We start from the raw sequence: 27334 nt of genomic DNA, 5'->3' as shown, positions 1-27334 counted from the left end.
GCAACTATTATTGATGCAAGTCCTGTTAAATGGGTATCAAAGGGTGACAGTGACTAATTTTTATACTATTAATTGACTAAGATCATAAATAACAACTGGAAAAGACTGAAGAAATTACCTTGTCCAAGCCCATTATTTTGCAGGTATTAAAAACAGAAGTCAACTAAGTGCTTTGTCAATTAAGTAACTAAGTGCTTTGTTTAAAGTCACATAGGTATTAAGTGGCAAAGACAGGATTTGGATCTTGGTCTTTTGATTCAGGATGGCTAAGTGGAACAGTGGGTAGAGCACCATATCTGAAGTCAGGAAAACCCATATTTCTAAATTAATATCTGGCCTCAGACTCTTACTAGTTGTGTGACCCTGGACAAATCACTGAATTCTGTTAATCTTAGTTTCTTATCTGCAAAATAAGTAAGAGAAGGAAATGGCAAACCACTTTTTATGTTTTCCAGGCATACCCTAAATGGAGTCATGAAGAATCAGAAACGACTGAATAAAAATAACAAGCAAAACAATAACTTGATTCAAAACTCAGAAAGCTTTCCACTTCCACTATTTTTGACTTCTTTGAAAGATTGTTAGTTTTTTAAGGGTAGGATACAAGTCTTTGGCTTCTCTATATCCCTCATAGTATTGATCACATAGAAATCAATGTTCTTTGAATGGATGGATGGATGGATGGATGGATGGATATAGAAGTATACAGAGGATTTACTTCTAGCTCTTTGGAAAATAAACACACAAAACACACATTTTTAAGTTTAATCTTCATTTTCAACATTTTTCCAATACTTTCTTTTTTAACTATAAATCAATGTTTTTTATTTAAACTTTCTCTTATTTTTTTCAATTAAAAGAAGAAATGATTTTTGACAATATTTTTCTCACATTTTGCATTTTAAATTCTCTTCCTCTCTTTCCCTAGTCCCCAAGGAAGTAAATAGTCTGATACAGGTTATGCCAGTGCTTTCATATAATACATATTTCCATATTCTCCATGCCAGAATAGAATGTAGTAAAAAATGCAAGAAATAAAGTGAAAGATTGCATACTTCGATTTGTAATCAGATTCTAATAGTTCCTCCTTTCCAACCAATATTCTTTTTTTATCCTTTTAAACATTATTTTATCTGGTTATTTTCAGACATTATTCATTAGAAACAAAGATCATTTTCTTTTTCTCCCCCCCTCCTCCCACCACGCCTCCCAATGGCGATGCGTGACTCTTCTGGGTATCACATATGTCCTCAGTCCAAACTCTTTCCCATGTTGTTGGTATTTTCATTAAGGTATTCATTTAGAGTCATATCTCTCTATATCTCAGTCATATCCCCTCTACCCCTGTAGTCAAGCTGTTGCCTTTCCTTGGTGTTTTTACTCCCACCATTTGTCATCTGCTTGATGGTACTGTTTTTTTCTCCTTGATCCCTGCGGATTGTTCAGGGACATTGCATTGCCACTAATGGAGAAGTCCATTACATTCAATTGTACCGCAGTGTATCAGTCTCTGTGTACAATATTCTCCTGGTTCTACTCCTTTCACTCTGCATCACTTCCTGGAGGTTGTTCCAATCTCCATGGAATTTCTCCACTTTATTATTCCTTTTAGCACAATATTATTCCATCACCAACATATACCATAATTTGTTCAGCCATTCCCCAATTGAAGGGCATCCCCTCATTTTCCAGTTTTTTTGCCAGCACAAAGAGCGCAGCTATGAATATTCTTGTATATGTCTTTTTCCTTATTATCTCTTTGGGGTACAAACCCAGCAGTGCTATGGCTGGATCAAAGGGCAGACAGTCTTTTATCGTCCTTTGGGCATAGTTTCAAATTGCTCTCCAGAATGCTTGCATCAATTCAAAACTCCACCAGCAATGAATTAATGTCCCAACTTTGCCATCCCCTCCAACATTCATTACTTTCCTTTGCTGTCATGTTAGGCAATCTGCTAGGTGTGAGGCGATACCTCAGAGTTTTTTGATTTGCATCTCTCTGATTATCAGAGATTTAGAACACTTTTTCATGTTGCTTATTAATAATTTTGATTTCTTTGACTGAAAACTGCCTATTCATGTCCCTTGCCCATTTATCAATTGGAGAATGGCTTGGTTTTTTTTTTTTTTTTTACAATTGATTTAGCTCTTTATAAATTTGAGTAATTAGACCTTTGTCAGAGATTTTTGTTATAAAGATTGTTTTCCAATTTGTTGCTTCCCTTCCAATTTTGGCTACATTGGTTTTGTTTGTACAAAAACTTTTTAATTTGATGTAATCAAAATTGTTTATTTTGCATTTTGTGACTCTTTCTATGTCTTGCTTGGTTTTAAAGTCTTTCCTTTCCCAAAGGTCTGACATATATATATATATATATATATATATGTATATATATATATATATATATATTATTCTGTGTTCACCTAGTTTACTTATAGTTTCCTTCTTTATGTTCAAGTCATTCACCCATTCTGAGTTTATCTTGGTGTAGAGTGTGAGGTGTTGATCCAAACCTAATCTCTCCCACACTGTCTTCCAATTTTCCTAGCAGTTTTTATCAAATACTGGATTTTTGTGCCAAAAGCTGGTGTCTTTGGGTTTGTCATAGACTGTCTTGTTGAGGTCACTTACCCCAAGTCAATTCCACTGATCCTCCTTTCTGTCTCTTAGCCAGTACCAAATTGTTTTGATGACCACTGTTTTATAATATAGTTTGAGATCTGGGACTGCAAGGCCACCTTCCTTTGTATTTTTTTTTTCATGAAATCCCTGGATATCTTTTATCCTTTGTTCTTCCAAATGAACTTTCTTATGTTTTTTTTTTTTTCTAATTCAGTAAAAAATTTTTGGAAGTTCAATGGGTATGGCACTAAATAGATAGATGAGTTTGGGTAGGATGGTCATTTTTATTATATTGGCTCGTCCTACCCATGAGCAGTTTATGTTTTTCCAATTGCTCAAGTCTAGTTTTAGGTGTGTGGAGAGTGTTTTGTAGTTGTGTTCATATAGTTCCTGTGCTTGTCTCAGGAGGTAGATTCCTAAGTATTTTATTTTGTCTAAGGTGATTTTAAATGGGATTTCTCTTTCTAATTCTTGCTGCTGAGCTGTGTTGGAAATATATAGAAATGCTGATGACCTATGTGGGTTTATTTTGTATCCTGCAACTTTGCTAAAGTTGTTGATTATTTCGACTAGGTTTTTGGTTGATTCTCTAGGATTCTCTAAGTAGATCATCATATCATCTGCAAAGAGTGATAACTTGGTCTCCTCCTTGCCTATTTTAATGCATTCAATTTCTTTTTCTTCTCTAATGACTACTACTAGTGTTTCTACTACAATATTAAATAATAGAGGTGATAAGGGCATCCTTGTTTCACTCCTGATCTTACTGGGAATGCATCTAGTTTATCCCCATTACAGATGATGTCAACTGATGGTTTTAAATATATACTGTTTATTATTTTTAGGAAAGACCCTTCTATTCCTATGCTTTCTAGTGTTTCTTTTTAAACCCTTACTTTCTGTCTTGGAGTCAATACTGTGTATTGGCTCCAACGCAGAAGAGTGGTAAGGGCTAGGCAATGGGGGTTAAGTGACTTGCCCTGGGTCACACAGATGGGAAGTGTCTGAGGCCAGATTTGAACCTAGGACCTCCCGTCTCTAGGCCAGGCTCTCAATCCACTGAGCTACCCAGCTGCCCCCTTAGTGTTTTTAATAGGAATGGGTGTTGTATTTTATCAAAGGCTTTTTCAGCATCTATTGAGATAGTCATGTGATTTTTGTTGTTTTTCTTGTTGATATGGTCAATTATATGGATGGTTTTCCTAATATTGAACCAGCCCTGCATTCCTAGTATAAATCCTCCTTGATCATAATGAATAACCCTTCTGATCACTTACTGAAGTCTTTTTGCTAGTATCCTGTTAAGATTTTTGCATCTCTGTTCATTAGGGCGATTGGTCTATAGTTTTCTTTCTCTGTATTTGACCTGCTCCACTACTTTCTTAAGAATAATAAACAATCAATGAAGCACTAATTTGTAATGTTTATCAGTTGCTAAGGTATAAAATGCGCACGCTGAAAAGATAACAATCAACTCTTAAGAAATGATATGAATAGACTCTAGAACACCCCTGGTTGCTGTATGGATAGATGTGACTCTTTTGTATACACTTAAATTTTGGTTTTGAATAAACATAAAATGGCTTTTTTAAAAAACTAAAATTCCATAGAAGCCTTAGAAGAATTGCTATTAGATAATAACTCTGGTTGTCCCCACTTTAAAATTTTTTTTGAAACTCTGGGTAGAGCAAAAGTGTAAAGAAGAATGTTGGGTGGAACAATTATTCCAGGCTAGCCATTGTGTTAGCTCAGAAAGGGAGCAAAATTGGTAACAGTTAGCTAAGTCAGCACTATGGCTAGAGACATCAGCATCAATAGCAACAGGTGAGCTGTGCTGTGATGCCAGTATTAGCATGCAGGGACAATATGCAACTAGGGGATTTACGGATTAGGAAGGAATATTACCTGTTTCCAGTGGATAATTAAACTGCCAAATTTAATGCCTCTTGGCAGTTTGTGATGTTCATTGTTAGACCCAATATAAACCTTTCCATCAGTGATTTCTGAGAAGTTGCACATATCTGCAATTTTTCTTTGCTTATTAATTTGGTGTTTTGTCTGAAGGATCACTTCCAGAGTATTCTTGGGGTATCCAGGAATATTGCAATATGATTAATTCAAGTTCATGAAATGCTTGTTGTTCAGTCATTGTACAGTTAAGCCTGACTCTTTGTAGCTTTGGAGGAAATACTAGAGTGATTTGCCATTTTCTTCTATATTCGTTTTACAGATAAGAAAATTGAGGCTAGTAGGGTAAAGTGACTTTCAGGTAAGTGTCTGAGACCACATTTGAACCCTTTCCACTCTACCACATAGGTGCCTCTAAATACTGACTTCTTTTTAAAATGATTATTTATTATATTTGTTGACTAAATTTATTTAGTTTTATGCATACAGATATCCACTTAAAACAGAATTCAATAATTTTTTACATTTAAAAACTAATATTTCCCACATCTATTCCCTATGAGATATGTTACACGTACTTATGGCTCCATGGCATTTTATGGCACCTCCTCTGTTACCATGGGGAGAAAAGGAAGGTTCAGTTTTCCATCAAGGGTTGAGATTATGATAATAGTGAGACCTTAATTCACTTAGGTGGCATTGAAGAGAAGGCAACTAAATTCGTCTTAGGGTATATTAAAACCACAGAGATACAATATATTACAAGTAAATTCTCTTCTTGATGATTTCTTTTATAGAATTAAAACCACAAATAATCTTAGATTAGGAATACTTTCAGAGACTATCTAGTTTAATCCATAAATGGAGCTATTTATGCATGCCAGGCACCTACCTTTGTGACCACTCACTAACCCTTACTTATACTCACAATATACTGGATAGAAGTTTTTGCTTTAGCACTTTGGAGCTCTTTAGTGACTATTTCTTGATATACAGTATTTTTTCTCCTTTTGTCCTTGTATATATCTTTTTTGTCTCCTTTGTTATTTCTAATTTTGGTAAGGGAGTGTCTGACAAAGTGTGTCGGAGACTGGCACCTCTTTTTTTATTGAAAAATGCTTTAATAAGCAGATGGTCAAAGAGCTTGAAACATTGAACAAATTTAACTGGGGTGTAAGGTCAAGTGGATGGGTTTCCCCAAAGTGTTTCAAAGCTTCTCTGCACACAGCATACTTGTTTTTTTGCCACTCTCACTAAGGAAACTGACATAGTTTAAGTCCCTGAACTATTCATTTTAATCAAGAGCATACCCAACAGCAAATTTGTCTGGAATTTCAAATCCAACAAAGTCAGATATTCCACACTTTGAGATGTCCTCATCTTTGGATTATTTTGCTTGGCAAGGTAAAGCAAACTCTCAATTGTTTTACCTGTGTCAATTATATCTTCAATAATCAAGACAGTGTTTTTCCAGTTAAGGTGGAGAGATCTCTTCTAATCACTTCTATGGCTCCTGTTGACTAGTCATTGTATTAGCTCCTCAGTTTGATAAAATCTACAGTCATGGGAACTGATTGATCACTATTCCTCCTCAGGTCCTTGATATAATCCCACAAAATCAACAAATATTTTATACATGCTTACATATGAAGAAACTGAGGCAAACATAGTTAAGTGACTTGTCCAAGATCACATAGCTAGTAAATGTCTGAGACCAGATTTGAACTCAGGATAATGAGCCTTTCTGACTCCAGATCTAATAGTCTACTGTACCAATAAGTACTTGGGGAGAAAGAATACCATGATGTGGGGTCTTCCCCTCTCCTTCACTATATATTTGCTAGTCACTGAGTCCTGTCAATGTTTAGCCTATAAAGAATGAAAACTTTTCCCCCAGATCTTGAGCATAATGATTAGGAATGCAAAATGAGTCCAGGTTATAGCTTGGTTCATCATCTTCAATCACAATGCTGGGACTGATGTTCATGCTTTGGGATTTTCTCCATGATGGGGAAGCTCAGTGTAGACTGGGTGGCTGGGCAGCAGCAGGAACAGAGGAAGAGGAGATGAGAGAGGGAGAGGAAGTTGTATAGAGAAGAGGAGGTAGCACTAAGGGAGTAACGATGCAACTTTACCAGCCCCAGCTCTCAGTTGAATCTCAATGATTTCTATTTCACCACTTTGGTATTCTTACAGGAGATTTCTCAGTCTGAAACAGAAGTTCAGCTGGACTCTAGGTTCTGAGCAGGGATCTCTGCATTCTCTTTATGAACAGAATTGTTATGGTATTGAGGTCCCTGTGTATTCAACTCCATTTAAATGTAAGCATCATTAGAAATAAATATCTTCCTTTTGTGGTTTGAAGTTTAAAATTGAATGTATGGTAGTATAATGTATATTGCCATAGGGTTATATAGTTAGAACTGGAAGCAATCATAGACATTATTCAAATTATTAACTGTATATATGGGGAAACAGAGTCAAATGACTTTCTCATGGTCACAGACAACTAGAATCACTTAAATATTAAACTGATATAATTTGAGGTTTAGAGTTTTGATCATTGTAAAATATGCAAATTTGGGGACAGAATTGAGCCTTCTAGAGAGAACAAATTTTAAAATACTATCTACAGATCAAATTATGAAGACAATACTGTTATAGTCAATTTTTAAATCAAGCCATTCATGTTTCAACACAAAGTCTTAAGAAAGGTATGATATTATTGTTACTTTAAAAAATGTTGGCAGGATTGAAAAGCCTTAATAAGGAAAGATATTCAAGTCTCTACATCTTTCCTGGGTCTAGCACAAAAGAGAATGTAAGGGAGAAGAAAAATCTGCTCCCAAGATGATTTGTGTTACCAAAAAAAAAGTAAGTAGAAAAAATGAGGACAAAGCCCATTTTCTGTTACAAGTTTTTTTTCTTCTGTTGAATATTCCTTCAATAAATTTCTCAGAATCTGAATGAAATACACAAATGGATTGGCAGTGGAGGCTATGGAATACTTAAACAAATCCTTGTCTTAAACTTTGTAGACTCATATGAAGAGTCATATCCTGTGAAAATCTGTTGTTGCCAGAATGCTGTCTGCTTAATTAATAGCAATATCAGAGTGGGCTGGAGAATAAGAACTCGCTCCCACAGAATTCTTATTAACATATGATTTCAGTCTATATACAGGCAATTCCAAATTGATTTTATTGAAAAAGTTGATGTTTAAGTATATTTTTTTGGAATTGAGAATTTATTTTGTTAGGCCAGTGCACAAAGCCAGATTAATCCAATACAATTTAAGGATAATATGGTCATAATAGTTCTGTAGCTCCTACATGCCATATGTGAGCATATTTCCAAGGGGGAATACCCTCATGGTTCCAGCTTGATATAGCAATAAGAAATGCTTCTCTACTTTTCTTTATAAATAGATATGCATGTAGTATTTCCAACTTCAAGTCACTGATGGTGGTTCTATCACCAGGGGTTCTACCAGTGCAAAGGAGGAAGAGAGAAAGGGGGGGAGAGGGAGGGAAGAAAGATGGGGTGAGAGAGGGCGAGGCAGGGCTGGACAGAGAGAGAGAGGGAGAAGAAGAGAGAGGGGGAGAGAGAGACAGAGACAGCAAGAGACAGAGAAAGAAGCAGAGATAGAGACAGAGACAGAATCAGAGACATGGAGATATAAAGAAAGTCAGAGACACAGAGAGAGAGACATAGAGACAAAGACAGAGAGAAATACATAGGTACAGAGTCAGAGAAATAAAGAGAGACATGGACAGAGACAAAGACAATGAGACAGAGACAAACAGAGTCAAAGAGAAAGAGACAAAGAGGCCAGGACTCCAAGTGATTTCGGGTAATTCAGTTAAATTTAATCTTACAAGAATTGAAAGTCTACTAAAAGTAATAAAGATGTTCTTCATGAAGATACAAGGACAAAAATGAAACCATCTTCCATAGTAAGTTCAAGAGTTTACATTCTACTGGGGGGACATAACATGAACACAGATTTGAATATGCAAATCATATGTGGAGTAAATACAAAGTAATTTCAAAGGCAAAGCATAACAAAGATGGGGGATTAGGAAGGGCATCTAAAATCCAAAATCTAAGAAAGTCTAGGAAATGCTCTAAAATATGACATTGGAAAAACTTTTAAAAGACTGCTTGATTCCTGAGTCCACCTGGTGCTTTTTTCCTTTGCTCCAGACAGATGTACCCCACTCTAGACCCTGCAAGAGGTTTGAGGCAAGTGGGTGGTCAGGGAGCAGCCTCATAGCCTTCTTCTGATTCTGCTTATGAAGCAAGCATGCAGCTCTCTTGGATACTTTCTAAGGGTTTTTCCTGATAATAACAGACAGAGGATTAAAAGATTTCACTTCAGTACTTCTGCCAACCCTTTCCCATTCCTTTTCTCTTAAATTTAGGGAGAAAAGTGTACACAGGTGCTAATGTTCTTCTCTTTAAGAATACAAATCAGAATAATAGGGTCATAGATTTTAGGATCTAGACCAGCCAAGGTTAACATGAATGGTAAGGCTCAGAGGAGGTATTTGAACTAAGGTCAGGTACTGTGACGACATAGTCAGTTTTTGTTCCATTCTACAAAGCCAATGCTAATATTAATAACTAACATTAGCACTTTAAGGTTTGTAGAATGTTATCTTCATTATTTCAGAGGGAAAGCAGACACAATCTGTACTAAGATTTCATCATTGCTTTATTCATCCTTCTATATTTGGTAGTGCAGTAGTTAGAGGGCTCATCCTGGACTCAGGAAGACCTGAGTTCAAATAAAATCCTAGTCACTTACTAGTTGTGTGACCCTAGGCTAGTCACTTAACCCTGTTGTCCTGAGTTTCTGCATCTATACAATGAACTGGAGAAGGAATGTCAAACCACAATAGTATCTTTGGCAAGAAAACTCTTAATGTGGTTAAAGAGTAGGACAAGACTGAAAATGGCTCTACAACAACAAACTATGTATGAAATAGAGTGCTAGACTCTGGAGGAGTTACAACATTTATATAGGACTTAGTTCCTGCCTTTAAGCTTACAAATTATAATCAATTAAAGTTCTTGTACAGATAAATTACAAAGACAATGTTTTGCAGAAAGAGTAGTTCAAACTGCACAAAAATGAGTTTGGTTCCAGGGGAAAGGTCATTATTGATAAACAGGATCCATTAAAATTTCATTGAAGAGGGGGCATTTGAATTGTTTTTAATAATAGGAAATCAGGAGGTAAAGATGAGAGAGGATACTCTAACTATAGATAATAGACACCTGTATAGGAAAAATATAGGGCACATTCAAGGGATAAAGGGCACATTGAACAACTTTAGAACATCTGGAAGGAATTAAAGATATAGAATCATGAATCTAGAACTGAAAGAAAAAAAAACACCTTGGAAATCATTGTGTCTTGAGGAAACTGAATCCTAGGGCTATTAAGTGACTTTTCCAAAATCACCTCAATGGTGAGTATCAGAGATAGGATATAACCACAGGCCCTCTTTTTCCCGAGCCCTCAATTTTTCTTTTGCACTAGGGACTTTACTATCATGAATATGGTCTTCTTGTAATAGGTATGACATTAGAGATATTCATAAGAAGGAAAAAGTTTGGAAGTCATTGTTCATAAAAGCACTAGAGAAAGGAAGGTAGTGGACATTTATTTCTAACTATTTCACAGGAATGATCTCTCTTAAACCAAATTATGGGAGATTCAGGATAACTTGCTACCTCATTCAACTAGCAACTCTTTTCATGTCCTCAACACTAGGGCTGGTGGAATGGGTATGGTATTGACATTGCATTGACAATTTCAGATCCTTCTGCCACCATCACAGAGCAAATTCCTCTCTTCTGAAGTCCCTCTAGCCTTCTATGTCACTCTGTGTCGGTCTTTGTGGTTATAATTTCTGCCAGCTCTAAAGTCACTTTTTCTCATTCTTCACAATATTAATCAGCCTATTCATGATTTCTTCTCTAGCCTTATCCCTGCTCTCATGGTGCTGACTTCAATATTCATGTAAACCTCTTCCAAAATCATGACCTCTATGTTCATTGATTTCTCACATTCATATTTGCTCTGTTTCAGTCACCCTGAGATGTGATCTATTCCACCTCAATAATACAGAACACTGGCATTTCCCTGTCTGATCATAATCATTAGACCTTCAAACTCTCTCTCCCTCCCTCCTTATAAATCTATTCTTTATCTTTACCATCCATATTCTCCATTATTCTCTTCCAAGCCTTACTTTCAAGGTTCATTTTTTTAGTTACTTACATAAACAAGAGTATCACTCTCTGTTTTTAATTAAATCCTATCCACTTCACCTTCTGCCTTTTTAGCCCTGCCTATTCCAACACTGTTGGTGACTGCCTCACTATCTATCTTCTTTACACTTAATTGAAAGATTCTGAACATTGACAGAGGAAGTCATCAAGCCATAATGATTGGAATCACTGCAAATATAGATTATCAGATCTCAAAGGGGTGCTCTCAGTCACTTGGCAATTTTTCATTTCATATTAGATTGATTCTCTATCACATTCTCTACAATAGTTATTCCAAACTTGACCTCCTCCTTAAGAAGCTAAAATTAGTGCCATGTTTCGTTCTCTGCAGATGGCCTTGTTTCTTACTTTCTTGAGTAGATTAGGGCCATTGATCAAGAGGTTTCTCATCTTCTCTACACCCTATCACTCTAACTTTTCATCCACTTTCTCTTTATTTCCTCAAATCTCTGAGGTGACCTTCAACCTCTGTCCTAGATTGTTTCTTTCCCTACTTCCTTCATTAGCTAGTCTTATTAATGTCCTCTCTCTTTAATCTTCATAGTTTCATTCCTTCATCACAGCTTAAGAATATACTTGGATCTCTCCCTGTCCTTAATAAATCTTCCCTAGTCTGCATCTTCCCTCTCCAAGGCTATCATATTATATTATTCTCCTCCCTTTCATGCTTGAAAGTGTGTTCTCTGACAGATTCATCTCTATAGTGAGGGGGCAGGGAAGGTTTTCAACAGATATTGGAGGGAATGAGACAAAGCATCAACCTAATACAAATGAAAGATTGCTGAGGAGTAGTGAAGAAACTGAGGCAAAAAGAGGTTAAGTGCCCATAGTCACAAGTATAAGGATCAGAAGTGGAAAATGAACTCATCTTCCTTACTCTTACACATTATCAATTATACAAGTGAATGTGGCAAAAGGAGTACATAAACAAGTTGACAAGACACAGATCCATGTTTATCTCCATCTTTTCATTTCTTAACCTTTCATGGCATATCACATAATACAAGGTCACATTGTGGTATTTAATCTCCATTTGGGAATTTCTATAATTGTGGAATGCCTCATATTCTTAGTGTACAAATATATAAACCAGAATACATTATTCTATTATTTCACTAAGAACAAGATTTCCAGGCTCACTAGAAGTAGAAATACATGCCCAAATGTTTCAAATATTTTATAACCCACCTAAGATGGAGAAGAATCATTAACAACCCCTACAGCTACCAGAACTTTCTGAAGGTCTTTGCTTGTTTGGCAAGAATAGTATATCACTTCTTGGTGCTATTTTTTTTTACTTCAACAGCATTTATTTTTGAGGCTTAGTGAAATTAATCCTATTTCATTATGGGTTTGAATGATCCTCAAATATTTTGAGTTCACCATATCCATAACCATGGTAATCTCTCTAACAGCCATTGTTCTTTAAGGGATGTAACTGAGAGTGATACTTGTTCTTGAGAACTTCACAATTTAAAATAGCAAAGTAAAATAATGAAATGTAAATATGGCACAAAATCCAACACTCAAATGCTATAATTGACTGTAGTTTGAAAAAAGCCTCAGCTCAATCCAGCTTTATTTGGTCAAAGTCAGTTCTCAGTCAACCTAGTATCAGTAAAAGTACATCCACATGACCATTGATATCACAAAATGAAACCATATCAAAAATTATTTCATCCCAATTATTTCACACATCACTGTAACATTGCATCATATCATTTTAGTTAAAAATATTCTCATCATATCAGAATGCTAAGTTACATCTAATAGTGGTGATATCTAAGGTGAAATTTAACAGGGAAAAATATAAAATGTTGAATTTGAATTAAAAAATTATGGAAGTTTAAGATGGTAGAGCTTTAGTTACATAGCAATTCTCATGAAAAAATCTATACATTTTTCTTGATGAAAAATCCAATATGAGTAAAAATTTGTTATGGTAAACAAGCAAAAAAAAATTGTGATCTTGGACTGTGTTGAGGCATAATTATCAGGCCTAGGGAAGTGAAGAGTACACTGCATTTGCCAAACCACATCTTGACACATATTAAAATCTAAATGTCACAGGGTTAGAAGACAATGAGAAAATAAAGGGTAAATAAGGTGGCAAAAGGCCTAGAAAAATAGATTATATTCAGAGCAGATGAGGGAATTTGGAATGTTTAGTGAAAGAAAGAGATGAACCAGGAAGGACATGGAAGTTTCAATGTCCTGATATTTGCAGCGACCTCATAGGAAAGGGAGATTAGATTTTTTCAATTTTGCCTCAGAGGACAGACTAGAAATCTCCAGTAGGAGTTGTTTTTATCTTCACTACCTACCACAGTGACTTATCCATAGTAAGTACTTTCTTCATAAATATTTGTAAAGTTGAAATGAACAGGAATTAACCTATGCTGATCAGTTAATTCAGTCAAAATGGTCAAACTGGTGTATACAAATAAAATATTTTTCTGAATTAGAATTCTGGTTCTCAAAATGTACAGTCCCTGCATTTCATAGCCCTGTAGCAATATAAGGGACAGCTAGGAGGTTCAATGGTTTGAGAGCCAGGCTTAGACATGTGAAAGTCTTGGGTTCAAATCCAGAATCAGACCCTAGGCAAGTCACTTAATCCCCATTTCCTAGCCCTGTCTGCTCTTCTGCTTTGGAACTAATACATAGTATTGATTTTAAGACAGAAGACAAGCTGTTTTATTCAGAAATAAGATAATTTGGAAGCTTATGATAAACTTGGACCACTCATTATCTATGTGATCTGATCCACACTGCTTCACCTCTCTTTGTCTCAGTTTCCTCATCAGTAAAATGGTAAAGCTAGCCTAAAGTACTTCAGGGATAAGGCTCTTATGATGGCTCCTACAAAAAGAGAATTCTATACTCTGACATCATCACTATATTATTCGAAGGGCCACAGAGTGATGTCACTCATGGCCACTCAAAGATGAACTAATGATTTTTGTATCTCCCACATTGTTAACTCTAAGGATGTCTAAAAAACAGAAAGTTGCATGCAAAAAAAGAATGTTAAAAATGTTAGAAAAGCAAAGAATCTAAATACCTAAGAAAATACAATTACTTATTATAGGCTGAAAGAATGTCTGTGAAATCTAACCAAATACAAACAATAATCTTGCCCAAAGAGTTAAGAGAAACATTTTATCTTGCAATGACTTAGGTACAAAGGGCTCCCCAACATAGTTTGGCTTTCTCTAAATGGGGCATAGGAAATGACAGAACAATAAATTTATCCTTTTAGGATAAATTCTCTATGATGTGTTACCTCATTTCTCAAATGAGCAAATTAGAGGTAGAAGGAATAAAATAGTCACTGCATTGCCATTTGGAACCAAGTGAAAACTTTGTATCACTTGAATTCAGATACACTTTTAGCTCCCACAATCATTCTGAAATCTGAAAAATTCTGAAATCTGAAGTCAGACACCATCTGACTTAATGTGGATCACTGAGTTGGTGGAAGCCCACCTAATAATGTTACTCTGGGCCTTTTTTCAAAATAGATCCATAGGATATACAATATATGCTTCCCTTAGAGTGATATGAATATTGCAAAGTCTTCTACCCTCATATTTACATTCCAGGAGAATTGGACAATAAATAACAAAAGCCAGATTCTTATTTAATTTGAAGAAATGTGTTATATTTTAGTTATAAATAAATGAGAGCTAAATAAATAAACAATTACTCTAGGGACACCTGACTTGAGTGTAATAGGAAAAAAATGGACATAGAAACCAAATTCATCCCTGTATATAAGTCCAGGTTTTTACTCTTATTAACTTCATGACACTACATAAATCATTTCTTGAACCTCAGTTTCCTCACACATAAAATGGAAGATTCTTCCTATGTATAGTCATCTAGAAGTAGAAGGGATCTTAATCACAATCTAATGTTTAAAAAAACTTTTTTAGAAATTAATTTAATTTTTATTGCATTAATATATATTTTACTTCCATTTTTAAAATTTTGAATTCCAAATTCTCTCCTTCCTTCCAGTTTCTCCTTTACCCACTGAGAAAGGAAAATAATGCTGATTATACATGTGAAGTCATATAAAACATCTTTATAAACTATAAATTACCAATTAATCAACCACCTTCATTTTACAGATGGGGAAAAATCAAGACTCAAAGTGGTTTAGCAACTCATCCAAGATTACAAAGCAATAAATGGCAAAGCCAAGATTCAAAACCAGGCAAACCTACTCATTCCAGTGGGCTGTGTTTTGAAGTTTTAGTAGATCATTCCTATGGTACCTACCTACCTCGATGGGAGAACTGAGAAAAGCACTTTGTTAAAAAAGCTGTATAGATGAGAAATAGTATTATTGTCACCAATCACTAATGGACCTTAGATTAAAATGAAAGGATCTGGAAGCGACTGAATGCAAAATATAATGGAACAGGAATACAAATTTTCAACATGCCTCACATATACTCATTCAATCTCCTCATAGTACTATATAGTAACATGATCTAATCCCTGATTCTGGAGCCAAAAGACCTAAATTCAAATCCCTACTCTGACAGTACCTTGTGATTTTGAGTAAACTATTTAAGCCTCCAATTCTTATCTCTAAGAAGGGGTTGTGGATTTTTGAGTTCTTTGATAGCTCTAAATCTATTATCCTCAGAACCCATTAGCTCTTGAAATTAATCATTCCACTTTGGAAAAGCCCAGATTATTTGGAATTTTCTTTACAGAAAAGGACAATGAACTACCCAAGCATTATCCCTATTCAGTACAAATGTCTGGCCAAATACATTCTCAAGTAGAACGAGAGACAAAATATCTGAAATACTATAATAATGTTTCATCTGAACATTCTAAAAAACAGCCCAGTGCCTTCAGGAGTTATTTGCTAATTAAGAACAGAATTTCCATTCTGATACCTCATTCTAACTTCAAGTACCATTTATAGTATTGAGGGGCAGAGGGATAAGGGATAGGCAAGAAATGCTTAGTTTCCTTGGCAGGCTATGAAGATGTAGAACTTCAGAATTTTAGTTGAGATGTGTTTAGATTGACATAATCAGAAATAGTTGGATTGGAGGAAAAACTGCTCTATGATTTTTGGAATCTTTATAAATATCTCTATGTACATGTATTGTATTAGATGTATACTATGTAATATGTATGCACACATGTACATGTGCACACACATGTATTTACACATATATAAAATATATTGAGTGTGTATTGAATTTTGAAAAAATCTTAGTACAGTTTTTCCTTCAATAATATTATACACAAACACACACACACAGTGGGAAACTCCAGAAGCTGTGAATTATCCCCTTTGCCACTAGTCCTCTGTACTTTCCACTGTTCTCTGTATGTACCTCAAGTATGCCTCGTGGCAGATAGTAGCAGGAAAGTGAAATAAGTGGAGCTGCTTTCTCCTAGCCATTTCTATATGTTTTAAGTTAACCTGTATTTAATAATATCTGAATAAAGGTAGTCAATTATGCTCAAAATTTTTATCCTGGTACCACCTGTATGTTTGGCCAGAATTCTTCTGTTAGCCCAGGGGTGAAGAACTGATATTTGGCCAAATAATTCTCACTTCAAATACTACCTTTTTTAATTGAGTCAAAATGGATGATTATTTTTATTTCATGCACTGGTGGTGGAGATGCTATTGATCATCCTTTTCATGAAATTAATTGCTACTTAAGTAAATGGTTTAAAAATCTATCTTTATGAGCTTTATTTATTTATATTTCAGGTATGCAATATGTATTCCTCCAAATTTATAATGTAGTGATAATAAATAGACCTATAAACCCATTAATAGAAAATGAGCTTGAGGACTGCTAGTACTATTAATCTCCTTAGAGAGAGGTCTTTTCATGTCTGTCAGAACTCATCTGTCCTTTTTTCTTTCTTCTTCTCAGTTCAAAATAACAGCTAATATAGGTAAAGAACTCAAACTAACAGAATATCAAAAGTTGGTTCCCTTATAGAGTATTGTTCCATATTGACTCCACAACCTTTTTTCCTAATTGGTGAACATGCATGGTATTCAAGTCACACTTGTCTAGCAAGAATTCATAAACTTTCTTTAATTTCTGTTTGCTTTCTATCTCCCTTCTGCTTTAGTGCCTAATGAAAATTTATGAAGATTCTTCTTACATACTTCATGTTCTCCTACATCAACCCTTTTAGGCTCAAAACCTTGGAATGCTGAATTTACAGTTATTTTAAAAACTTTCAAATGTTCTGAACCTGACAGAGAAAAGCCAGAGGAAAAAAGAAACCAAGATTTCACCCATTATTCATGCAAATACATGAGTATAGCTTTAGATCCTAATTAAAAATGAAACTCTTACTGATCTAATGAGTATTTTCAAGCTGTTGTACTAATTAGTATACTGATAGCCTGGGAATGAATTGCAGAAAGAATAAACCATCAAACTTAAATCTATACCTCCTTGAAAGAAAGTGTGGTATAGCAGAAAGCTAAATATAAAAAAATTCTATGAAGCAGTGTCAGATGGAATTCAGTGATGCAGTACATATTTCATATTTAAGGCAGCATGTCAGAGTAGAAAAGGACATTAATTTTGATTCAACAACCCTGGCTTCAAATTCTACCTCTTTCACTTACTACCTGTGTGATGTTGGGCCAATAAGACCATCTCTTGGAGAATATCATTTTATCATCTGGAAAATAATGGGATTTGAATGAGATGTACTTTAGGGTCCCTTCCAGACCCATAAATATGACCCTTTAATAGTCTTATGACCCATCTAGTTAAATATAAATTCACTAGCGAATTAGCCATGAGGTGATCACAGTTTTGTCTTGTTTGTTCATTCATTTATTTGCTTCTTCATGTACCTTTTATACTCATCTATCTAGTTATTTGTTCAATAATTAATTTATTCATTAATTTAAGTGTTTAATCCTGCTGTGTGGAGAATTTTGTATATGGATTAATGAGGGAATATCCTCTTCTTTTTAGTCTTCTTGTGCTTTCTTCTACTTAATTGTTCTACCCAAACTATGGACTGCAATCAACCAATAACCTTTTATTAAGCAGCTACTGTGTGCCATGTCATCAGGGTAGTACTGCAGATAGAATACAAGTCCTGGAATCAGGAAGACTCATCTTCTAGAGTTCAAATCTGTCTGTAGACACTTAGTAGCTCTGTGACCTTGGACAAGTCACTTAACCTTGTTTACCACAGTTTCCACATCTGAAAAATGACCTGGAGAAGGAATTGTCAAACCATTCCAGTATATTTGCAAAGAAAATTCCAAATTGAATTGTGAAGAGTAAGATATGACTAAATAACAACAACATGTCCCAGGCATAGTTATGGGTATTGAAAAAACAAAAACAAAAGTGAACTGTAATATGTTTAAGTAAAAACAAATTGAAAATGCTTTTATGGCAATCAGAGGAACACACTAGAAGCTAAAAGTATCAGAAAAATGACTCATGTAGAAGGCATCACTTGAACTGAGTCTTGAAACAGACCAGGCATTCCAAGAGGTAGTGGTAAGTAGAAAGTGAATCCATGAAAGGCGGGGAGTCACTGCAAAGAAATAGAGATAGGAAAAGGAGTATTATGTATGAAAAAAGGAAACTCTAGTTCGAGTGGAAAGTATAGTGATTGAGGGAGAATAATGTGTAAAAAGGAAAGAAAAGTTAAGTAGACTCCAGGTTGTTGAGGCCTTTAAATGGAAAAAAAAAGAGGAGATCATACTTTTTCTTGGCAATAATAGGGAGATTCTAGAATTTATTGAAAAAAGGTTCTTATAGTCAGACCCTAGAAAAATCATACTGACAACTCTATGGGGACAAGTTGGAATAAGGAGAAATATGATGGATAATTATAATAGCCCAAGTCAAAGGTGATAAACTAAGGGAATGGATATGTAAGCAAAGAGGAGAGACCCTGATTCAAATTCTAACTTTTCTAACTCCATCCTAAACTCTCTGAGTTGAGCTTAGTCCCTTCAAGAATAGATGAGTGCCCCTAATGCAATTCTTATGTTGAAGAGGCTTGGAAGCTTGTTTTGGGGTGAAGGAAGGAAGATTTTGTAATTAATAAGACTTGAGGAGACTTCAGAGTATTCAGAAAATTCTGTAACTTATTCCAGTCTATTATCCCTGCATTGATTCAGTCTTTTTGATTGGCAGGAGCTGCAGAACTGGACTATAAAATTTCTTCAAAAAGAAATGTCAGCTTTGGCATCTTTTGACAAGACATCTTTTGGTTTGACTTCTCTGCTAAATATGTCCTAAGTTGTGAAAGGCGAGACCTCCAGCATTCTCACTGCTGAAAACCAATATTTGGTCCCATGACTATGGGGATTGGCTCCTTCTCTGCATTGGCCTCATGTATATTCTTTCATTTTAGGTATAGGAAGTTGGAAGATACAACAGTGCCTCAATAATCCAGGGGAGTAAACCATTAAGATGAGGAGATCCAGGAATCTGGGGGTCTGAAAATAAGTTTCAGGCTAGATTTTGCAGCCAGCCCAGTTTCTATTCTCTGAGCAATGACCTGCTGAACATATCCCAGCAATTACTGAGTTGAAAATTCATCAGGCAAGGATTAAGATTTTGAACAGGAATTTGCTAAGATTAATGCTAGGTGTTAGAAACTGCTCTAAGTCTGAGTCTACTCTTCCCAGAGATTGAGGTGGTATGAAGAGAATGTGTCCCTAAAGTATTAGAGGGAAATGCTTGTACTTATTATATCTTTGAAGTAGATATCCATTTGTAAAAACTATTTAACGTTAATTGGTTAAATGGAACTGAGACATTAGCTACTGGTGGCTAATAATGAGAGGACTGCACTCTGAATAGGGAGTTTGAGTCATGGACAATAGAGAAAGACACCACGGTCCCTTAGGACACTAGAAATATGAGGGATATAGTAAGTAATACTGAAATAGTAAGGCTAGATCATACTACCTACATTTGCATTCTCTTCCCTGGGAGAGATAATAACAAAGATAGGAGGGATAAAGATAAACAATTCTAGATAGAGAGTAGAATTGAAGAGATATAGAGAAGTGTTTGGTGTTGATTATCCCTTCAATATATATTTTGTCAAGTGTTATGGTCCTTAACCACAGCAAGGTGTCCTTTCATATGATGCACTAATAATTGTATGAGGGACCATTAAAAATCCTCAAAATATTCCCATTTCTTCTATATTTAGATGTGCCTAAACAACAATGTAAAGTAAATGATTTTTCTTTGCTGAATAGTCACATTATTCTCAAAAAGATTTTGTGGAGATGGGGAAAGAAGACATATGGGTCAGTAATGATTGACTTTCTCTTGGTTCCTTTTTATATAATAGTAAGGTCTTTGATTTCAGATATCTGGAGAATTAATTCCTTAACACCCTCTAAGTTGTGTTGCCCCCAGGACAGACCTCCTCTGTGTATGCCTGATCGAGTCCAGCTGTTCTTCCCATCTTTGTTTTCTTTGGTGACATTTCTAACTTCCTTGTGTAGCACATCAGGGACCGTGATGTGAGAATACAAATATACTGCCTCTACTGACATTGATGGAAAAAAATAATTTATGTCCAGATCTTTTCAATCTTTCATCTGTTTGTTGTCCTACTTGCAGATTAATCCTTAAATGGCATGAAGATTCTTTTCTCAAGTGTTCATGAATCATTCCTTGTTATCCCTGATGTCCTGTATAAAATAATGGTTTCTAGATCTTTACCAGAAGTCAGAATTGAATTCAGTAGCTTTGAAGCTTTAAGAAATCTTTCTTTCTTCTCTTTTTTCTTGAAAAATGAGATGTTTATCTATTTGAATAATGAAGCACCTCTCCCATATTCTATTAATTTTAAAATATCACTGAGGGTGGCTTAGCAATCACATCTGTGAGTTCTTTTAGTACATTGGCATGCAGAGTATAATTCATCTGGGCCTATTGATTTCAACCCACTTAGGGCAACTTAGGTTTTCTCTTGCTAGTTCTCATTTATACCTCAATTTCAATTTCTTGTAAATAATCATTATTTCATATTTCCTAGCTGAAGATCAATTTCTTGAGTAAACAAAATAGTTACAAAAAGAGAATTCATTTCAGCCATCTCTTTACCATCTTGTTTTATTTATCTTCTCTACTTATCACTTCCTTTTTATTTCTCTTCCCCCTCAGATAGCTCAAAAACATTATTTCTTGTCCATATCATTTGGTATAATTCTCAACTTGGTTTAGACATTATCATTAGTGACATTGATATAGAAATGTGGCATTCTTTCTTTTTTTTTCAATCTCTCCTCAGTTTCCTGCTCTTGTTTAAAAAATGGAAGTTGGTTAAGGAGCTCCTCTTAATTCCAAATTAATGCATTATTAATTCTCTTTTTATTTATTTCAAAACTATCCCCCTTATCTTTCTTGTTGGATTATTTGTATTTCTTTGATGCAAATTTGATTTTAGATAGCAACTCTTCTTTAAGTCAATTTTTCTCATACAATTTTAGGAGTCAGGGTCTTTCTCTTAATTTTTTGAAACATGCTTTCACTAAGTTTTATGTGCTTATAAGGCTATTTCCTGGCAATCACCATGGTTTAATGGAGTAATCATTTCCTTCTGAAATTTCTATTCTTTAATTGGCAACCATTTTCTCTAATGATGAAAAGCAAGTTAAAAAAAAAAAAACAGCTCCCTTCATCACTTACAAATACCATTGAAGTCTCTCCCTCTGCAAGAGAACAATCTAGGCATTTACCTCCTCATTTCTCACTTGCTTCATTCTAGACTTCGTATTCTCCAAAAAAGTCGCCTTTCTATAAGATGAAATAAACAAAAATAAAAAAAAAAAAAAAACCTTTTACTGCTCCTTCTCCTTCTGTTCTTCCTCCTCCTCTCTACCTCCACTACCACTTCACTTCCTCCAAGATCTCTGGAGCCCTTACTCCTTTTGGTTAAAGAGGGTTGAAGGTGATTATTTGGAGACTCCTCCAAAATCCTCCATTGGAGGAGGTCACCAAGAGCATTCACCTTATTATTTCACATCTGGCTGTTTTCCTGAACTTCATAATCTCCTCAAATTTATCATCCTTCATGATAAAATCTATTCTGTTACTCATATCTCCTCAGATCATTTTCCACCAGAGCTGTAGGACTTCATCAGGCCCCAGCACTTGGTATACTCTTCACCCAACTACCCCATTTTTCAGCTTCTTTTAATATGCTCTCTTCCTCCATTAGACTAAGTTTTTTGAAGGTATGGGCTTTCTGATACTTTTCCTTGTATTCGCAGCACTTAGCATAGTGCCTGGCACATAGTAGGTGCTTAATAAATGCTTATTGACTCCGACTTTGATTCTGCAACACATCTCTCACAGTCTCCCAAAATGACATTACTGAAGCACAGGTTTGATCAAGCCACTTACCACTCAAAAAGAATCAGTGACTCCATATTTCAAAAATGTCCTGTCCTCCATTTGGCATTCAAAGCCTTTCACAAATTGGCTCAAGCTCATCCTTCCAGACATGTTGCACATTCCTTCTCTTCATGGGCTGTACCTTTGGGACGAGTTTGCTGCCTTGCTGTTATACAGACTCAATATGCCATTCCTTGCCTTTGCATAGGCTGGTCCACACGTCTGGAGTATATTCTCTCCTTATCTCTGCTTCTTAGAATCCCAAACAACAGGGTCAAGATCAAGCAGCACCGAAAGGCTTTTTCCTTCTCGTTGCTTCAGTAGCTGAGTAACTATGTTCTGTTTATCATGTATGTGCATGTATGTATACACTTATGTATATGTTATATGTAGGTGTATATACACATGTGTTGTTCAGTCATTTCTATCATGTCTGACTTTTCACAACCTCATTTGGGATTTTCTGGGCAAAGATACCAAAATGGCTTATCATTTCCTTCTCCAGTTCATTTCACAGATGAGGAAACTGAGGCAAATAGGGTTTGCTGATTTGCCCAGTCACTCAGATACTAAGTATCTGAGGCTGGATTTGAACTCAAGTCTTCCTGACTCTAGGTTTGACACTATATCCAACTGTGCCACCTAACTGCCATGAATATGCATATATATGTATATATGTTTGTATGTGTGAAGGTATATTATTTTGAAAGATAACATGGTATCAGACAAAAGAAAAATCTTAGTGCAAGTCCTACTTCTGTCATAAAGTAGCTATTTAAGTAACAGAGCATATGTCACTTAATACCTCAGTGTCCTAAGGAAACCTTTCAGCCTATAAGTTGAAGAAAAAGTGTTAATATTCACCAGTAAAGAAAGTTCCCCAGTGTAAACTTCTTATACTGAAGAAACAGATATTGGTATACATGGATATGTTTCTTCCAATGTAAGTTCCTTGATGTCAAGGACTCTTTTATTCTTGGGCATTGCATAAATAAACTTTGATTGTTAATTGAATGAAAAATGAAATGATCAAAAAGTTGAATGGAAAACATTTTAATTTTTCATTTGCTCCATTTTAATAGAGAAATTTAGCAAATTTCCAGCAAATATCCAGACAGTTAAAATCCTCAACTAATCCTATACCCTGCCTTTGTGCTATTTATGATCCAGTCCTGGAATTCACCATTCAGCCCCTCCTGCCCAGGTGGTCATGTATATTCTTATCACAAATTGCTTCCTTTGATTTTTACCCAAGTATTATTCCCAGGGTTCCCTACTCTCACTCCTAAATAATGTATAATGTTTAATTGTTATATTCTAAAGATATCCTACCAAATCACAGAGCTTCTGAGATAATGACTACATGCCTGGTTTAGTTGTTTTGTTTTGTTTGGTTTTTATCAGTTTGGCTGAAGCATGTTAGACTCTTCCAGAGACCTCTTTTTTAGCTGTCTTTCTGTTTCAAGTGTATCTCTTATAAACAACACATAGTGGGATTATGTTTTCTAATTTATTAGTCAATTTCATTTGTTGATCTTTTTGTCTTCAGGTTCACAGCCACAATTTCTAACTATGCATTTCAAGCTATTCCATTTTTTGTTTCTTCTCCCTCCTTTAATTTTATCCCTTCTCAAGTCTAGTTTGTTTCTAACTCCTGCCTCTCTTAATCTTCTATTTTATCATTCCTCTCCCCTTCTATTTCTATTTCCCTTTTGGTTAAGTTATATTTCTATTCATAACTGCCTTTGTGTTTATATTCTTCCCTCTCAACCAATTCCAATATGAGTTAAATTAAAACATTGACTATTACTCCTCATTTTCCCCTTCACTATAAAAGCTCCTCTTTGCTTGCCAGATCCTGTGTAATCCTGACTTGGGCACCATGGTATCTGAATTATTTCTTTCTGGCTGTTTACAGTATTCTCTCCTTGGCCTGGGAGCGCTTGACTTTGCCTATAACTTTCCTGGGAGTTATCATTTGGAGATTTATTACAGAAGGTGATCTGTGGATTCTTTCAATTTCTCTTTTATCCTCTTATTCAAAATATCAGGGCACTTTTGATAATTTCATGTAATATGATATCTAGGAGCTTTTTTAGAAATTATAACTTTCAGGTAGTCCAATAATTCTTAAATTATCTCTCCTGGATTTATGTTGTTGTGTCAGTTGTTTTTTCAATGAGAGATTTGATATTTTTCTGCAATTTTTTTATTCTTTTGATTTTGCTTTATTTTTCTTGATGTTATGTGAAGTAATTCACTTTTATTTGCCGAGTTCTAATTTTTAAAGAATGAATTCCTCCCATGACCTTTTGACCTTCCTTTTCCATTTGATCAATTCTGCTTTTCATGGAATTATTTTCTTCATTAGATTTTTTTTTACTCTTTAACCAGTAGGTCAATTCTGTTTTTAAAAACTTTTTTCTTCATTGAATTTTTGTACCTTTTTTCCCAGTTGATCAATTTTGCTTTTAAAGCTATTGTCTTCCATTTTGCATTACTTTCATTTGTATTTTCCATTTTTCTTCTACCTTTCTTATGTGATTTTAAAATTCCTATTTGAATTCTTCCAACACCTGAGACCAATTCCCATTTTTCTTTTTGCATGTGGTTGCTTGGATCTCACTGTCCCCTACTAACTCTATGCCTTGCTCTTTGTTTCTATAGAAATTTTCTCTGGTTAGGTGTTTCTTTTGTTGTTTGTTCATTTTCCCAGCTTTTTTTTGCTTGTGGACTGGGAGTTCTGAAAGCTGCTGATTCTGCCTCCTCCATTGATGACTTGTAGGACTCAGCATTCTGAGCTTTTTTTCCTGGAGCTAAGGGCTTCCCTACAGTAGAGGCTTGAAAGGCCCAAGTTCTCTAGACTTTCAAGCCTAACTGAGGATTAGTGTCAGAGCCTGGGACTTCAAGGGGTAGGTCTGAGGTGTTGGATGCTCTGTTATTTGTGTGGACACCCTTCTGGAATCCTGAAGTTGGCCTATTCCTAGACTTGGAACCTGTCACAGTAATTGAGGGATTGGGTGACCAGTACATCTTTGTGTGCAGTTTTGCTTCTGGTTCCCTTTTATCTTATGAAAATTGACTCTTTCTCTCTACATTTTATGTTCAGTAGGAGAGCCTCCTTATTCTATATTGCTGTGTTTTTTTAACTCCTGTCATTTTGAGGTGCTTTTTAAAGATTGGTTTGGAAGGGTTGTCAGGGGAGTTTCAGCTTTCTCTGATACTAATTTGATTGATTATACTTACGACTGATGTATATTTATGGATCCAACCGAGATTAAATAACATGACTTTGTAATGAATTCATTGTTGTTTCCTCCTATATGATTCAGCATTACAATGATAAGTAAGGACATAATAGGAGTAATTCAAAGTTCAAACTTAGACAAGAATGCCAAGAGAATAAGGGGATAAGTAATTGAGAATGGGCATTACCAACAATATAGGACCTCACACATATTACACAGACAATATTGACATCTCTGCCTGTGGACCATTTGCTCTTTTTACCTTGTCTTATATTGGCAGTTAGAGCATTTGAGGTGAAGAAGAGCATCCCATTATAGAGGGATGCAAAAAGTCTCTCATGATCTTAAAGACAACCTTCTTGTAGGGAAATCACCATCCCCTGCTCACAGCTATAGTTCTTTAGCGATCACTGATATTTTTTCATTTACACAAACCAGCCATTCACAATGATAGCACATTAAATATTAAATATAATTATTTAACCATAAGGCAAAAGAAATAATATTCTAGTACTCATATAATAAAATGAGTGATCAAAAAAATAAAATAAAATAAACATTTTCACAATCCACATGTAAACCTGGATCTTCAATTATCTCACAAATGCATTCAAAATAAAAGAATGAAGATTTGGACAAATTTGTCCTAGATAAATAAATGATTGAAAAAAAATTCATGTGCTCAGGATAACTAATAGCACCAAAACTTTTGGTGTTCTCTGACTATTCCAGAAATGAATTTCTTTGACTAAGTCTCATTTTTGTGTTGTACAAATGTTTTCTTGCCTAAACTGAGTATATCCATGTTGTGCTTTCTTAACACCTCACTGGACACTCTATGTCAACCAAACAAATTCACCTGCTGGATGACTATCTAATGTTTTGTTTCTGAACTGTTCCTCTAAGGAGAAGTTACTCCTAATCATAATTGTCATATCTATTGCTTCTAGTTTCAGATTTAGCTGATACAATTCCTAAATATTTTTATCATTCCCTCACTATCCTCTTTTTCCTGAGTTCAAACTATGTAAACCTTCATGTCCTACCTTATCTTATGAGTTAATCAAATTGACATCTCTTATATACAGATAAATTAAACTTTTCCCACATCATAAAACAGTTCTGATATCTACATCATTAAAATATACTACAGCTCTTTACCTTAAATTAAATAATAACTATCAGAGGACTCTGTCACAGAAAAAGGTTCTCTTAGAACTTTGAGCAAATTAGAAAATTCTGCAACAAATTATTCCATGTGAAAGGATATAATTGAAAGCTAGTATGCATTACATGACCATAGAGAATAGCATCTAGTTGAGCTGACTAAATATAGAACCAATGAAAAGGGAGGAAATTTAAGTCCAAAGAGAAGTATCTGAGATAGCACTGAGTGATATAGTGAGTAAAGGCCAAGTTAAAAACAACAACAACAACAACAACAACAAAATATTGGTTTGGGGGGGTTAATCTTAGGATGATATGGAAGAATCAGTGGTTAAGATAAAATAAAGTGATTTTGAAATTCTCAATTACATAAGTGAACATCTGTGGATGATGGATCAAAGTCACAACCTTCTCTGTCTGTAATTAAAGAGTAGGTTATTGGAGTTGAGTAAATTGATGAGTTAGAAACTGAGGACATTTGAGGACATATTAATATTTGTAGTGAAGTTCCCCAAGTATAAAGGTTTGATTTTATAATAGAAGTAAAATTATTTGAATTCAGGAAATAACTCTTTGCCACATACTCAATTCCTTAAGAAGGGAGAATGATATGAGGGCCAGTAGAGAGTTGCCACCTATTTCTGGTTTCTCTCCCTTTCTGGAATGTGGACAGCTTG

At 35.1% G+C, this 27334-nt stretch overlaps 1 pseudogene; it reads right to left on the bottom strand.

The window, feature by feature from the left end:
- Positions 1–5083: 5083 nt before the first annotated feature.
- Positions 5084–6531, bottom strand: LOC100618942 (hypoxanthine-guanine phosphoribosyltransferase-like; annotated as a pseudogene).
- Positions 6532–27334: the final 20803 nt, after the last annotated feature.

The sequence above is a fragment of the Monodelphis domestica genome, chromosome 3 (genome assembly GCF_027887165.1).
Source record: "Monodelphis domestica isolate mMonDom1 chromosome 3, mMonDom1.pri, whole genome shotgun sequence".
Classification (NCBI taxonomy): domain Eukaryota; kingdom Metazoa; phylum Chordata; class Mammalia; order Didelphimorphia; family Didelphidae; genus Monodelphis; species Monodelphis domestica.
The sequence above is the reverse complement of the archived record's forward strand: the minus strand, read 5'-3'. Positions and strand labels throughout refer to the sequence as shown.